Source organism: Bufo gargarizans, chromosome 6 (genome assembly GCF_014858855.1).
Source record: "Bufo gargarizans isolate SCDJY-AF-19 chromosome 6, ASM1485885v1, whole genome shotgun sequence".
Taxonomy (NCBI): domain Eukaryota; kingdom Metazoa; phylum Chordata; class Amphibia; order Anura; family Bufonidae; genus Bufo; species Bufo gargarizans.
In genome coordinates, this window is record NC_058085.1 from 24560256 (window position 1) to 24576667 (window position 16412).

At 46.5% G+C, this 16412-nt stretch overlaps 1 protein-coding gene across 1 annotated transcript in view; it reads right to left on the reverse strand.

The window, feature by feature from the left end:
• The window catches only part of LOC122940413 (oocyte zinc finger protein XlCOF7.1-like), a 70976-nt gene extending 66189 nt beyond the window's left edge, over positions 1-4787 (reverse strand). Inside the window, exon 1 of the mRNA XM_044297084.1 lies at positions 4705-4787. The gene's annotated coding sequence lies outside the window, so the exon portion shown is untranslated. The remainder of the gene's footprint in view (positions 1-4704) is intronic.
• Between the last annotated feature and the right edge of the window lie 11625 nt (positions 4788-16412).

Genomic DNA, 16412 nt, shown 5'->3' on the forward strand with positions numbered 1-16412 from the left:
TTTCACCATCTTAGGGATTTTAGGGAATTTTTAGCCTAGGCACAAGGACATGTTTATTCCCACCTTCAGGGTCTGAATGTGGGCATAGAAGTCTAGAGAGAGCTGGTAGGGATTTGTCAGGAGGTGACCTTTTTCCCCAGCTTCTTGCCTAGACATTTGTTTTGTTGTATTCGGTGCATCTTGTATCCCGTCCAGCGTGACAGCGCTCCCCCATAACAGTGACATCCACAGCGCCCCCCCATAACAGTGACATCCACAGCGCCCCCCCATAACAGTGACATCCACAGCGCCCCCCCATAACAGTGACATCCACAGCGCCCCCCCATAACAGTGACATCCACAGCGCCCCCCCATAACAGTGACATCCACAGCGCCCCCCCCATAACAGTGACATCCACAGCGCCCCCCCATAACAGTGACATCCACAGCGCCCCCCCATAACAGTGACATCCACAGCGCCCCCCCATAACAGTGACATCCACAGCGCCCCCCCCATAACAGTGACATCCACAGCGGCGCCCCCATAACAGTGACATCCACAGCGCCCCCCCCCATAACAGTGACATCCACAGCGCCCCCCCCCATAACAGTGACATCCACAGCGCCCCCCCATAACAGTGACATCCACAGTGCCCCCCCATAACAGTGACATCCACAGTGCCCCCCCCATAACAGTGTCATCCACAGCGCCCCCCCATAACAGTGTCATTCACAGCGCCCCCCCATAACAGTGTCATCCACAACACCCCCATATCAGTGTCATCCACAGTGTTAAATGAATTTGGCCACTGCCAACACACAGAGGGTGATGCCCCACATCATATACATTTCATTTCAGCCCGGCCCAAATTCATTTAACCGTTTAAAAACACCAGTTACTTATTGAGATCAGTGACAGTGTCCGTCAGTCCACTTTGCTGCTAGTTCTTGTGCCCAGAACCTATTTGGGCTGAACTCCCCTGTATATGGTGCGGGCACCACCCTCTGTATGTCACCAGTGTCAGATCAGTGCCCGAATTCATTTCAGTTTTCACACTTTTCTGCCCATTTTGTGCCCGTCTTTTCTATTTTAATGCCACTTTCATCTGATTTCCCCTCGGGACGCTCACTGAAACTTCTGAATAAGAAACCAACTTCAGCCTCGTGTCCTGTATTTAAATATCCTTGGGGGGGGGGGGGTGATCCTCTTCTTGTAGTGCCACTCATTTTATGTTTTTAGTGATTGTTAGAAAAGGATGAATATTTATGTAATGGGCGTTCCAGTCCCCTGCTCCAGTCCACGTCTCTGATATCTCCTGAGATGTGGCTGCTGCTGTTTGGATGTCCTGATGTTGTGTGTGAACTACTTCACATATAAACAATTCATGAGATCTGGAGTCGACACAGACTAATATTCTCAACAGGGCTTCCAGCCTCAATTTACTATTAGCTGCTCTGCTTTACAGACTTAGGTAGGACTGCAATTGAGCGCACCTGTGCCTATTTACAACGCACGAACCGTGTCCTTATTCCTTCTCCTAGCACCAATGTGCCAGCAGGACTAGGATTTAGTCCAGACTGTTTTTGATGTAGCAATAAGGGTCAATAATTATCCTCGACTAGATAACTTTAGTCTGGTGCCTGAAATTCATGAAAGTGATGAACAGAATTTCCCGTTTTAACCAGTTACTAATAAACACTTTATTATTTTCTTTTAAATACGTTCTTCAGGCAGTGTGATACGTATTATATTTAGTGAACGTACTACCTAGTATCTTTACCGTGTGAGACAGTTCTATATAACGTCCCCTGCTCCAGTCCACGTCTCTGAGATCTCCTGGATATGTCTTCTATATAACGCCCCCTCCTCCAGTCCACGTCTCTGAGATCTCCTGGATATGTCTTCTATATAACGTCCCCTGCTCCAGTCCACGTCTCTGAGATCTCCTGGATATGTATTCTATATAACGCCCCCTCCTCCAGTCCACATCTTTGAGATCTCCTGGATATGTCTTCTATATAACGCCCCCTGCTCCAGTCCACGTCTCTGAGATCTCCTGGATATGTCTTCTATATAACGCCCCCTGCTCCAGTGTCACCACCAGATCTTTGAGAAGTTCTGTTAGACGTTCTTCAGTACCTTCTGCACGTTCTTCTTTTGTTTTTCTTTCGTTTTGACATCTCTCATCCCTCTCCCAGCTATCATCTATTAGCAGTGATTGCCTCCCTATATATCTCCTCCCCATACTGCCTTACCTTGCGGTTTATACAACTTCCTGGAGTGTGCTGATGCTAGAAGCTGTTACTGCTGCGTAAGTCTGTTTCTTTATTTCTGTTTTCCTGTGGGCTTGATCCTAGGTGACTCTGACCCCCTTCGTATTAAGTGTAGGGAGCCGGTGGTCGTGTCCCCTCACTATTATAGGGTGTTCAGGTGTCTTACAGTCGAGGAACGAGGGTATGCAATTTTCTACCATTGAGATTTATGCATAGGCTGAGCAGTAAGGGAGAGAGCTAAGGCTGTTACAGGGCTTACCCTTTTGTTCCTTAGTTTTGGATCAAGTCAGTCGGATCTCATTTGTGTCTTCTAGTTTTCTGTAACAACATCCGTGACATCCAATCCATGTCTCTGAGATCTCCTGGATATTTCTTCTATAATACGCCTCCTCCTCCAGTCCACGTCTCTGAGATCTCCTGGATATGTCTTCTATAGAACGCCCCCTGCTCCAGTCCACGTCTCTGAGATCTCCTGGATATGTCTTCTATAGAACGCCCCCTGCTCCAGTCCACGTCTCTGAGATCTCCTGGATATGTCTTCTATATAACGCCCCCTGCTCCAGTCCACGTCTCTGAGATCTCCTGGATATGTCTTCTATATAACACCCCTTGCTCCAGTCCACGTCTCTGAGATCTCCTGGAAATGTCTTCTATATAACGCACCCTCCTCCAGTCCATGTCTCTGAGATCTCCTGGATATGTCTTCTATATAACGCCCCCTCCTCCAGTCCATGTCTCTGAGATCTCCTGGATATGTCTTCTATATAACGTCCCCTCCTCCAGTCCACGTCTCTGAGATCTCCTGGATATGTCTTCTATATAACGTCCCCTGTTGCAGTCCACGTCTCTGAGATCTCCTGGTTATGTCTTCTATATAACCCCCCCTTCATCCAGTCCACATCTCAGATCTCCTGGATATGTCTTCTATATAACGCCCCCTCCTCCAGTCCACGTCTCTGAGATCTCCTGTTTACGTCTTCTATATAACGCCCCCTCCTCCAGTCCACGTCTCTGAGATCTCCTGGATATGTCTTCTATATAACGCCCCGTGCTCCAGTCCACGTCTCTGAGATCTCCTGGATATGGGTTCTATATAACACCCCCTCCTCCAGTCCACGTCTCTGAGATCTCCTGGATATGGCTTCTATATAACGCCCCCTGCTCTAGTCCACCTCTCTGAGATCTCCTGGATATGTCTTCTATATAACGTCCCCTCCTCCAGTCCACGTCTCTGAGATCTCCTGGATATGTCTTCTATATAACGTCCCCTCCTCCAGTCCACGTCTCTGAGATCTCCTGGATATGTCTTCTATATAACGCCCCCTGCTCCAGTCCACGTCTCTGAGATCTCCTGGATGTCTTCTATATAACGCCCCTCCTCCAGTCCACGTCTCTGAGATCTCCTGGATATGTCTTCTATATAACGCCCCCTCCTCCAGTCCACGTCTCTGAGATCTCCTGGATATGTCATCTATATAACGCCCCCTCCTCCAGTCCACGTCTCTGGATATGTCTTCTATATAACGCCCCCTGCTCCAGTCCACATCTCTGAGATCTCCTGGATATGTCTTATATATAACGCCCCCTCCTCCAGTCCACGTCTCTGAGATCTCCTGGATATGTCATCTATATAACGCCCCCTGCTCCAGTCCACGTCTCTGAGATCTCCTGGACATGTCTTCTATATAACGCCCCCTCCTCCAGTCCACGTCTCTGAGATCTCCTGGATATGTCTTCTATATAACGCCCCCTCCTCCAGTCCACGTCTCTGAGATCTCCTGGATATGTCTTCTATATAACGCCCCCTCCTCCAGTCCACGTCTCTGAGATCTCCTGGATATGTCTTCTATATAACGCCCCCTCCTCCAGTCCACGTCTCTGAGATCTCCTGGATATGTCATCTATATAACGCCCCCTCCTCCAGTCCACGTCTCTGAGATCTCCTGGATATGTCTTCTATATAACGCCCCCTCCTCCAGTCCATGTCTCTGAGATCTCCTGGATATGTCTTCTATATAACGCCCCCTGCTCCAGGCTTTTGTTGCACCTGAGGAAGGCAGCCCTTGAAATGCATTGTATACTAGAACCAACCCCTTGTGATTGGTATGTTATGTTATTATCTTTAGGCTGGTGTCCTGCCCCAGAAGCTGCGTCTTTACCTCCTGCTTCATGTTCTCTGGAGTTTGTAGATTAGGCTGAGTTCACACTTCAGTTATTTGATCAGTTATTTCCATCAGTTATTGTGAGCCAAAACCTGGTGCGGGAGAAAAACACAGAACAGGTGCAGATCTTCCCATTACACCTGATCTCTGAGTCGCTTCACTGCTGGTCTGGGCTCAATAACTGAAGGAAATAACTGCAGTGTGAACTTGGCCTTAAGGGCGGATGGAGCTGTGTATCTCTGTGGCTGTGGAGCCTTATATGTGTGGATGTGATGAGTGTTCCACTTACCTGGGGGCAGGCGTGTCCTCCTCTGACAACCCTTCACTATGGAGCCTCCTGGGCTGTAATTTCTACCACCATGTAGTAGTCGGGCTCCAGGCTGTGCTGCAGGAGAAGGTACAGGACCTGTGATGATGTCATGACCATGTGATCAGGTGTGGGAGGAGTCAGGCTGTGCTGAATGAGAAGGTACAGGACCTGTGATGATGTCATTACCATGTGATCAGGTGTGGGAGGAGTCAGGTTATGCTGCAGGAGAATATACAGGACCTGTGGTGATGTCATGACCATGTGACCGTTTGTGGGAGGAGTCAGGCTGTGCTGCAGACCGTACAGGACCTGTGATGATGTCATGACCATGTGATCAGGTGTGGGAGGAGTCATGGAGATCACATGACTAGGTTTTTCTGCGCTGTGTGTGAGACTCTGCTGTGCTGTGTGGAATCCCAGTCTGTATGTAGCAGAGCTGTAAACCTGTAATGTTTGTATAAATGAGCTGTATCCGTGTAATGTCTGTGTAGTTGAGCTGTATGTGCATACAACCAAGCTGTTTATGTTAATATGCCTCTAAAGAGTTCTATCAGTGTGTGCAGCAGAGCTGTGTATGTGTAATGTTCAGTTACTACAGCTGAGTCTCTGTCATGTCCATGTAGCAGAGCTGTGTATGTGTAATGTTCAGTTACTACAGCGGAGTCTCTGTCATGTCCATGTAGCAGAGCTGTGTATGTGTAATGTTCAGTTACTACAGCTGAGTCTCTGTCATGTCCATGTAGCAGAGCTGTGTATGTGTAATGTTCAGTTACTACAGCTGGGTCTTTGTCATTTCCATGTATCAGAGCTGTGTATGTGTGATGTTCAGTTACTACAGCGGAGTCTCTGTCATGTCCATGTAGCAGAGCTGTGTATGTGTAATGTTCAGTTACTACAGCTGAGTCTCTGTCATGTCCATGTAGCAGAGCTGTGTATGTGTAATGTTCAGTTACTACAGCTGAGTCTCTGTCATGTCCATGTAGCAGAGCTGTGTATGTGTAATGTTCAGTTACTACAGCTCAGTCTCTGTCATGACCATGTAGCAGAGCTGTGTATGTGTAATGTTCAGTTACTACAGCGGAGTCTTTGTCATGTTCATGTAGCAGAGCTGTGTATGTGTAATGTTCAGTTACTACAGCAGAGTCTCTGTCATGTCCATGTAGCAGAGCTGTGTATGTGTAATGTTCAGTTACTACAGCTGAGTCTCTGTCATGTCCATGTAGCAGAGCTGTGTATGTGTGATGTTCAGTGACTACAGCTGAGTCTTTGTCATGTCCATGTAGCATAGCTGTGTATGTGTAATGTTCAGTTACTACAGCTGAGTCTTTGTCATGTCCATGTAGCAGAGCTGTGTATGTGTAATGTTCAGTTACTACAGTGGAGTCTCTGTCATGTCCATGTAGCAGAGCTGTGTATGAGTAATGTTCAGTTACTACAGCTGAGTCTTTGTCATGTCCATGTAGCAGAGCTGTGTATGTGTAATGTTCAGTTACTACAGCTGAGTCTTTGTCATGTCCATGTAGCAGAGCTGTGTATGTGTAATGTTCAGTTACTACAGCGGAGTCTCTGTCATGTCCATGCAGCAGAGCTGTGTATGTGTAATGTTCAGTTACTACAGCTGAGTCTCTGTCATGTCCATGTAGCAGAGCTGTGTATGAGTAATGTTCAGTTACTACAGCTGAGTCTTTGTCATGTCCATGTAGCAGAGCTGTGTATGTGTAATGTTCATGTACTACAGCTGAGTCTTTGTCATGTCCATGTAGCAGAGCTGTGTATGTGTAATGTTCAGTTACTACAGCGGAGTCTTTGTCATGTCCATGTAGCAGAGCTGTGTATGTGTAATGTTCAGTTACTACAGCAGAGTCTTTGTCATGTCCATGTAGCAGAGCTGTGTATGTGTAATGTTCTGTTACTACAGCTGAGTCTCTGTCATGTCCATGTAGCAGAGCTGTGTATGTGTAATGTTCAGTTACTACAGCTGAGTCTCTGTCATGTCCATGCAGCAGAGCTGTGTGTGTGTAATGTTCAGTTACTACAGCTGAGTCTCTGTCATGTCCATGCAGCAGAGCTGTGTATGTGTAATGTTCAGTTACTACAGCAGAGTCTCTGTCATGTCCATGTAGCAGAGCTGTATATGTGTAATGTTCAGTTACTACAGCGGAGTCTCTGTCATGTCCATGTAGCAGAGCTGTGTATGTGTAATGTTCAGTTACTACAGCTTAGTCTTTGTCATGTCCATGTAGCAGAGCTGTGTATGTGTAATGTTCAGTTACTACAGCTGAGTCTCTGTCATGTCCATGTAGCAGAGCTGTGTATGTGTGATGTTCAGTTACTACAGCTGAGTCTCTGTCATGTCCATGTAGCAGAGCTGTGTGTGTGTAATGTTCAGTTACTACAGCGGAGTCTCTGTCATGTCCATGTAGCAGAGCTGTGTATGAGTAATGTTCAGTTACTACAGCTGAGTCTTTGTCATGTCCATGTAGCAGAGCTGTGTATGTGTAATGTTCATGTACTACAGCTGAGTCTTTGTCATGTCCATGTAGCAGAGCTGTGTATGTGTAATATTCAGTTACTACAGCTGAGTCTCTGTCATGTCCATGTAGCAGAGCTGTGTATGTGTAATGCTCAGTTACTACAGCTGAGTCTCTGTCATGTCCATGTAGCAGAGCTGTGTATGTGTAATGTTCAGTTACTACAGCTGAGTCTCTGTCATGTCCATGTAGCAGAGCTGTGTATGTGTAATGCTCAGTTACTACAGCTGAGTCTCTGTCATGTCCATGTAGCAGAGCTGTGTATGTGTAATGTTCAGTTACTACAGCTGAGTCTCTGTCATGTCCATGTAGCAGAGCTGTGTATGTGTAATGTTCAGTTACTACAGCTGAGTCTCTGTCATGTCCATGTAGCAGAGCTGTGTATGTGTAATGTTCAGTTACTACAGCTGAGTCTCTGTCATGTCCATGTAGCAGAGCTGTGTATGTGTAATGTTCAGTTACTACAGCTGAGTCTCTGTCATGTCCATGTAGCAGAGCTGTGTATGTGTAATGTTCAGTTACTACAGCGGAGTCTCTGTCATGTCCATGTAGCAGAGCTGTGTATGTGTAACGTTCAGTTACTACAGCTGAGTCTTTGTCATGTCCATGTAGCAGAGCTGTGTATGTGTAATGTTCATGTACTACAGCTGAGTCTTTGTCATGTCCATGTAGCAGAGCTGTGTATGTGTAATATTCAGTTACTACAGCTGAGTCTCTGTCATGTCCATGTAGCAGAGCTGTGTATGTGTAATGCTCAGTTACTACAGCTGAGTCTCTGTCATGTCCATGTAGCAGAGCTGTGTATGTGTAATGTTCAGTTACTACAGCTGAGTCTCTGTCATGTCCATGTAGCAGAGCTGTGTATGTGTAATGCTCAGTTACTACAGCTGAGTCTCTGTCATGTCCATGTAGCAGAGCTGTGTATGTGTAATGTTCAGTTACTACAGCTGAGTCTCTGTCATGTCCATGTAGCAGAGCTGTGTATGTGTAATGTTCAGTTACTACAGCTGAGTCTCTGTCATGTCCATGTAGCAGAGCTGTGTATGTGTAATGTTCAGTTACTACAGCTGAGTCTCTGTCATGTCCATGTAGCAGAGCTGTGTATGTGTAATGTTCAGTTACTACAGCGGAGTCTCTGTCATGTCCATGTAGCAGAGCCGGCGATGTAATCTGCTGGTATCGGGGCTCTGTGTGTGCTCAGGAGATGTTTAGGGGTAACTCTGTCCCTTTTCTCCATATCAGGTATTAGAAATGATGTCAGCAGCCAATGAGAGGAGCCGGCACCGCTATATGTACCACCTGATCAAGGTGGCCTGTGGGATAGGGGGGGCAAAGGTGCAGGAGAACGGAAAGGACAGATTTTACATAACGGAGCCTGAGGGTCCCGCAGACTATAATGGGGTCTGTTGGGTTTCCGCTCAGAGTAAGATTTTTGAAGAGACAAGAGTCGGGCATGCACTTCAGGCGCAGATTGCGGTGCAGCGGTTAGTTAGATCTGAGACTTCTCCTCGCTCATGCCAGGTCTAAAGTTGTGGGCATGGTCGGGGAAGGTGGAGGTCCGGGAGGCCCATCTCATCTACCATTTTCTGTGCCTGTTTCAGACGTAGAAAAAGGTCTAAATGTAAGACAGCTAAAATGGTGTCAATAAAAACTACAGATTGTCCCGCAAAATAATGAGACCCCCCACAGCGCAGCAGATAGAACTACAAAAAAACTTATGGTGGTCAGAATATAATGAATGGGGATGTTAAAAAAAATTCAAAGTTTTTATTTAATTTTAGACTATTTAGACAAAAAATATATAGATATGGGGCATCACTGTAATCGTACTGACCCATAGAATAAAGGGCACAGGTCAGTTTTGCCACAATGGGTACGACGTAGGAACAAAACCTGATAACGGTGGAGGATTTTTTTTTCTCCCAATTCCTCCCCATTTGGAATTTTTTGTACCGCCTCCCACTACATTGTTTGCCTTATTAAATGGTGGCATTAGAAAGTGCAACTTGTCCCACTTGCCCTTATACAGCTCTGTGAACCTAAGGGTTAAAATGTGTTGGATTCGTTTTTCTGCTTTTAATCATTGTTTCAGTGTGTGGGATAAGTTCTTTAGGGCTCACCTTCCAGTAACTGATACGTTCTTTAGGGCTCACCTTCCAGTAACTGATACGTTCTTTAGGGCTCACCTTCCAGTAACTGATACGTTCTTTAGGGCTCACCTTCCAGTAACTGATACGTTCTTTAGGGCCCACCTTCCAGTAACTGATACGTTCTTTAGGGCCCACCTTCCAGTAACTGATACGTTCTTTAGGGCCCACCTTCCAGTAACTGATACGTTCTTTAGGGCCCACCTTCCAGTAACTGATACGTTCTTTAGGGCCCACCTTCCAGTAACTGATACGTTCTTTAGGGCTCACCTTCCAGTAACTGATACGTTCTTTAGGGCTCACCTTCCAGTAACTGATACGTTCTTTAGGGCTCACCTTCCAGTAACTGATACGTTCTTTAGGGCTCACCTTCCAGTAACTGATACGTTCTTTAGGGCTCACCTTCCAGTAACTGATACGTTCTTTAGGGCCCACCTTCCAGTAACTGATACGTTCTTAAGGGCTCACCTTCCAGTAACTGATACGTTCTTTAGGGCTCACCTTCCAGTAACTGATACGTTCTTTAGGGCTCACCTTCCAGTAACTGATACGTTCTTTAGGGCTCACCTTCCAGTAACTGATACGTTCTTTAGGGCTCACCTTCCAGTAACTGATACGTTCTTTAGGGCTCACCTTCCAGTAACTGATACGTTCTTTAGGGCTCACCTTCCAGTAACTGATACGTTCTTTAGGGCTCACCTTCCAGTAACTGATACGTTCTTTAGGGCTCACCTTCCAGTAACTGATACGTTCTTTAGGGCTCACCTTCCAGTAGCTGATACGTTCTTTAGGGCTCACCTTCCAGTAACTGATACGTTCTTTAGGGCTCACCTTCCAGTAACTGATACGTTCTTTAGGGCTCACCTTCCAGTAACTGATACGTTCTTTAGGGCTCACCTTCCAGTAACTGATACGTTCTTTAGGGCTCACCTTCCAGTAACTGATACGTTCTTTAGGGCTCACCTTCCAGTAACTGATACGTTCTTTAGGGCTCACCTTCCAGTAACTGATACGTTCTTTAGGGCTCACCTTCCAGTAACTGATACGTTCTTTAGGGCTCACCTTCCAGTAACTGATACGTTCTTTAGGGCCCACCTTCCAGTAACTGATACAGTTCTGGTTTCCCTTGCATATCCCTTTTAAAGGGGTTGTCCGGGTTCAGAGTTAAACCCAGACATACCCTTATTTTCACCCAGGCAGCCCCCCTGATGTTGGCATAGGAGCACGGGCTCTTGTTTACCATAACACACTGCCGGGCGGAAGCAGTGTGTTCTGTGACGTTGTTATGGAATATATTGGACACTTGCTTGTCACTTACAAAATGGTGTCTGTCCGAGAGACAACCCCCAGTATGCATTCTGTGATTGAAACTATTTGCAGCAAAGACTTGAAACTGTCAGAAATTCCTCTCAGTCTATCATACATATGCCTTAAACTTATTTCCTGTTTACATTCCTTCTTGCTAAAAGACCAATCATGTGAGCCCACTCCTCCCACTAATATGGAGGGTATATAATGTGAAGCCCTCACCTAATAAATTAGAATTATGCTTTGACCTTAAATAGAGTGTGTCAGTGTTATTTCTCTCGCCGTGCATGCACGTATCTATCTATCTATCTAATTTGGAGCAGTATATCAACCTACCTGACCATTGATCAGAACCAGAACATTTTGGCGCCCAGCGTGGGACTCGAAGGTTGGACCCCCCCTGTTCCCGTACCCCCTCAGATCAGACGTAGAAGGGGCGCACAAACGGACACCGGGATCGCTACCCGTGATATGAGGTAAGAAAACAGAGTAATCTTGCCTATACTGTGTCCCCTGGTGTAGCCTTTTGTCATCTGTCTGAGGAAGGGGTGCGGCAGCAGTTGGGGTGCCTTTAAGGGGACCCAAGTAAGAACCCCACAGTAATTGATGAGATTTTGATATACTGTGTTTTATGTGTTGTTCTAACGTCGTTATGACCTTGAGCACCTGTGTATAAACTGCCGAGTTACAAAATAAGAAAGCCTACCTCATTTGCCTAAATCGCGGTACAGCCAGAGGTGTCTGTCCGGATAGTAGAAGGGGAGGAGGCGGTCAGAACCGGTCCAAAGGTGTATTACGTGTCTGACTCAAAGAAGAACGCAGGTAGTTCAGGAACACAGGGTGCAAGCACAGGTTACGGACTAGACGGCTCCAGGAGATTTTACATTATGGGAAATGTTGAAAGTGTCCCGAAGGGATGCTGTTCACCGGAGCAGTACGTGGCGGACAAGAGAGGGAAGCGCTTCGTAAAGTGTTTACCCAGGTTGGAGAAACATTATGAGATGTGTAAAGGTGGCACTCTTTGTGTTGATACATGGAGAGCATTGTTAAATCAGAAAAGAGGCAAACTTGCTGATGAAAAGATAGTAAGTGTAGTGGAGGTGTGGCTTGACTGCAGCAAAGAATTTGAATGGACGGGGGGATATTACTGTATGCCCGGGCAGCCACCTTATAATTATGGTGTCATCAAGAAGAGGGGGGGGGGACCAGTGCCGTATGTGGGCAACAGAATCCTCCCTCCAGTGTTATGTGCCTTGCATGTGGTGCTTTATGCACATTCCTGTAGCTCCCTGGCACCTCCTACCCACAGCTCTGCATGAGACACCCACAGCTGGACTGTGGTAACCCAGATCCCTCCGTCCTGCCTGTAAGCCCACAAGTTCAAGCACTCTAACCCATGATAAATCTTGATGGCACATTCAGTCTGCCACAGCAGGTTGTTCAAGTGATGGTCGGGAAGAAGGAGGATGGTGGGGATGAGAACCCAGCAGAGCCCCCTGTGCATACAACTTTCCCCTCTCCAGCAGATATTAGCACTCTAAAACGGTGGTCAGACTTGACCGAGGAGGAGCGGCGGATACAGTATGAGTTACATGAGATAAAAGAACAGATCAAGAATGTGGCAGGAGAACAGTCAGAATTTTTTTAATATGCAAATGAGACCATTTTATCCAACGCAATATCCAGGGGGCCACCTAGATATGTGTCATTCACACCAAATCAGCTGTATTCAATTGTCAGTCAGTTGCCGGACCCCGAGACCCACCCAATGCAATTTTACCGTAAATTAGATAAAATGTACAAGACATATGGGTGTACATGGTCAGATCTACAAAGTATAGTAGAGAACAAATCTGGAGAATACTCAGGCCTCATTCTGGATAAACTCAAGAAGCTAGAAGGCGGATATGATGAACGTACCTTGGGGTATGACTTCTTAACAACAATGGAAAAATGGGCGAAGGATAAGTTAGCTGACCAGTCATCTACGCTGCAAGACATGACTCAGGACAGGACGGAATCAGTGGAAAAATTTGTGCAGAGTGTGAAACAAAATTATAGGGACATGGGGTTCAGCGTGAACGAGCCCGTACACATGAGGCTTCTATCACAATCCTTTGTTGAGGGTCTGAGACCGGACATCAACAAAGCACTAACCACATGTCGCCCCGAGTGGAAGGCTTTACCCATAGACATGCTCGAACAAGTTTCCAAAGGACTTGAAGGGAATAACAAGAGAACCAGGGCGGCTGTGATTACCGTCATGTCAGGGGAGGAGAGTGGGGACGGCCCCCCCCTCCCACGTACCTGCTATGGGTGTGTAAAACCGGGACATGTAAAAAGGAACTGTCGCAGTCAACACCTCTGGCCCTCCTATCAGCAATGGTGGCAGCAACAGCAGCAGCAGGAAAGCATGCCACCTCCCCCACTGGACAACCAATAGGACACCGGCAAGCCAGTGTCAGGAGAGGATAACAGCTACATGGCGGTTCACACCCCTCCCGCTGTTCCCGCCCCTCGAGTGACACTAGATGTAGCGGGAAAAAGATTGTCATTTCTTGTAGACACTGGTGCAGCCCGCAGCGTCCTCTGTGAAACCGCCACCCTCCCATCCTGTCTCACGAACATTCAACTACCATGTTCGGGGTTAGAGGGGGTTGTGCAATACAACCCGATCACAAAATCCCTTTCCATCACCTCACTACAGCTGCGCTTACCCAGTGGCATCACGACCCAGTTCGTTGTTAGCCCGACTTGTCCCTTTAATATTCTGAGGCGGATTTGCTCCAGAAAATAAGGGCCAACATACAATTTCAGCAAGATGGAACAGTACTCCAAGTTGCCTCCTAATGGCCCTCAGAACAATCCGTGACAACATTGTAACTCCACCAAACAAAGATGTATTGAACACCATATTACCACATATCCCAGAATGCCTTTGGGCTAAGGGGCCCCAAGACATAGGACACCTGAATGTCCCTCCCATCTAGGTTCTCCTTAAAGACGTGCTGCCTTACAAGGCCCAATACCCACTGTCAATGCAACAGCAGGATGCCATTACGCAGCAGGTACGTGCCCTGTTGCAAAATGGAGCATTAGTGGAGACCACCTCTCCGTGTAACACGCCCCTGTACCCGGTACGGAAAAAGCCAGAGAGAGGTAAATCCCCGACATACAGGATGGTACAAGACTTGAGTAGTCAATGAGGCAACTGTATTAGAAACCCCTGTTGTACCTAATCCACACACCCTGCTTTCTGGAATTCCACCAGTTGCCAATACCTTTACTGGGATTGATCTGGCTAATGCTTTCTTCTCTGTTCCTCTAAAAGAAGTTTGTCGATATCTCTTCACATTCACACATGCAGGCAAGCAATACACTTGGACTGTGATACCTCAGGGAGCACAGAATAGCCCCTCATGCTTTAGCAGAGCCATGTCCTCCATGCTCCAACCTTGGCGGGCAGACAACCCGGATGTCGAAATCCTACAATACATGGATGACCTCCTCCTTTGTGCTTCAAGCTTTCAGGAATGTCTGTCCTGCTCAATCTCTCTCCTACAGTTCCTGGCCGAATCGGGCTGCAAAGTATCTCAAACCAAACTCAAATTTTGTTTACCCAAGGTAGTCTTTCTTGGCCACTGTATTGCCCAAGGTAGTAAACACTTGATGGATTCCAGGAAAAAGGTTGTTTAAAACATACGGATACCAGACACTCCACACCAATTGCAGACCTTCTTAGGCCTCATTTCCTACTGCCGACCCTGGATCCCCGATGCCTCAGTACAGATGCAGCCCCTATATGACTGTATTCCCCGGAATGCAACCTCTCCGTTTCAGTTAACAAAAAAGGCTAATGAGTCCTTTGACAAGTTGAAGACAGCAATTGCAACCCTTGGGATTTCCAACTACAGCGTTCCCTTCAGGCTGTATGTCATGTAACGTCAAGGTCATGCTACTGGAGTTCTTACCCAAACTCTTGGTGGACGCAACAGACAGCTGGGCTACTACTCTAAGTGCCTGGACCCTGTAGCCAGAGCTGCCCCTTCCTGTGTCAGAGCTGTCCATGCTGCCAGCTCTCTTCTGGACGTCACATCTGACGATGTGCTTGGGCAACCCCTCACTATTTTGGCTCTGCATGACATCTCTGCCATCCTCCAGCAGACACAACCCAAACACCTCACTGCACAATGCCACCTCCGGCTGCAGTATAGTCTGCTCCTGCCAGATAATGTCACCATTCAGAAATGTCACATCCTTAACCCTGCTACACTCCTTACTCTTCCAAGGGGGAAGTATACTAGAGATTCAGGAGAAGCTTCTGAAGATTTTATTGATCTGCATGCTGAAGATCTTTAGGAAGAAGAACTATGGACCTTAACTGACTCTCTTTACCAGGAACAGGATCATGATTGTATCACAATGATGGACGCTGAAGTAGGGACACCACCATCGGTCCAAGACACTCATCTGACAAATATTTAACCCATTAAAATTCATATATTTTAATTATATTCCTTAAAAATTATCAAATTCATTTTGGACGATACTTACTGAGAATACACTCAGATAATTTGCCACACAAAGCACCTGCAAGGTGTATAGGGGATGAGGTAAAACAGTCCCTATCGCAGTGGTGACGAACCTATGGCACGGGTGCCAGAGGCGGCACTCAGAGCCCTCTCTGTGGGCACTCGCATCCTGGAAAAAGTCTATGGTGTACCAATATGCCTAAGACTTTTCCTGCCATTCATCAGCGCAGGGCGTACTATGAACAGCACAGGCAGTACATTGAGTGTAGGCAGGATATTATAGCTAAATGATAAATTACATTGAAGATATACTATATTGGTATTTATTGCCATTGCAGTCTTAGCACTTTGCGATAAATAAGTGGGAGGTAGGGTTGCAGTTTGGGCACTCGGTCTCTAAAAGGTTCGCCATCACTGCCCTATCGTCTCACCCTAATCTTGCTCAGCCCACGGACAACCCCTGATGGTGGGGACTCCCTGTTCTCGAACCTAGGCTAATCTAACCCTTACTTAACCCTGATACAGTGATCCTGAGAGGGTGGAGGGTAAACAAAAGTGGTGCTGAAAAAGGTGGGCAGATACAAAAAGAAGGACATAAAAATCAACAACAACAATACCACATACAATGACCCTATTGATATAAAGGGCCTACTAATGGACTGTGTATACAACCCTTATGCTGCTGAATTATACAGCCAGCTAGGTACACAGTACATTATAATCGTACACAAAACGTAAATCATACCCCGACGCGTTTCCCCAACGCTGTGGGATCATCAGGGGGTAGGTATATCAAAGATGCCTAATATCCATCTAGTGGTGTTATGGTGACATATATAATGCACTTATTGTGGATATCCAGTGAATGCTATAATTCCTAAATTTTGGATATGCGTCCACCTTATAGTGTCATGTATAGTGCACTTATTGTGGATGCACAATCTTTTAACATCCACCATTACATCATCTTATCAGATATAGAAAGAATGTTAAGGGGGCTACAGCTTGGTACTGCATGGAAAGAGGCTATTGGATACAGACATATATATATATATATATATATATATACAAATACAGGCAGATCACACAAGGCGTGCACTGAGGCCAAAAGTCAGTTTTGCTGGGCTCCCGTGTAAGCACCTGTAGAGAAAAAGTATGTATAATGTAGG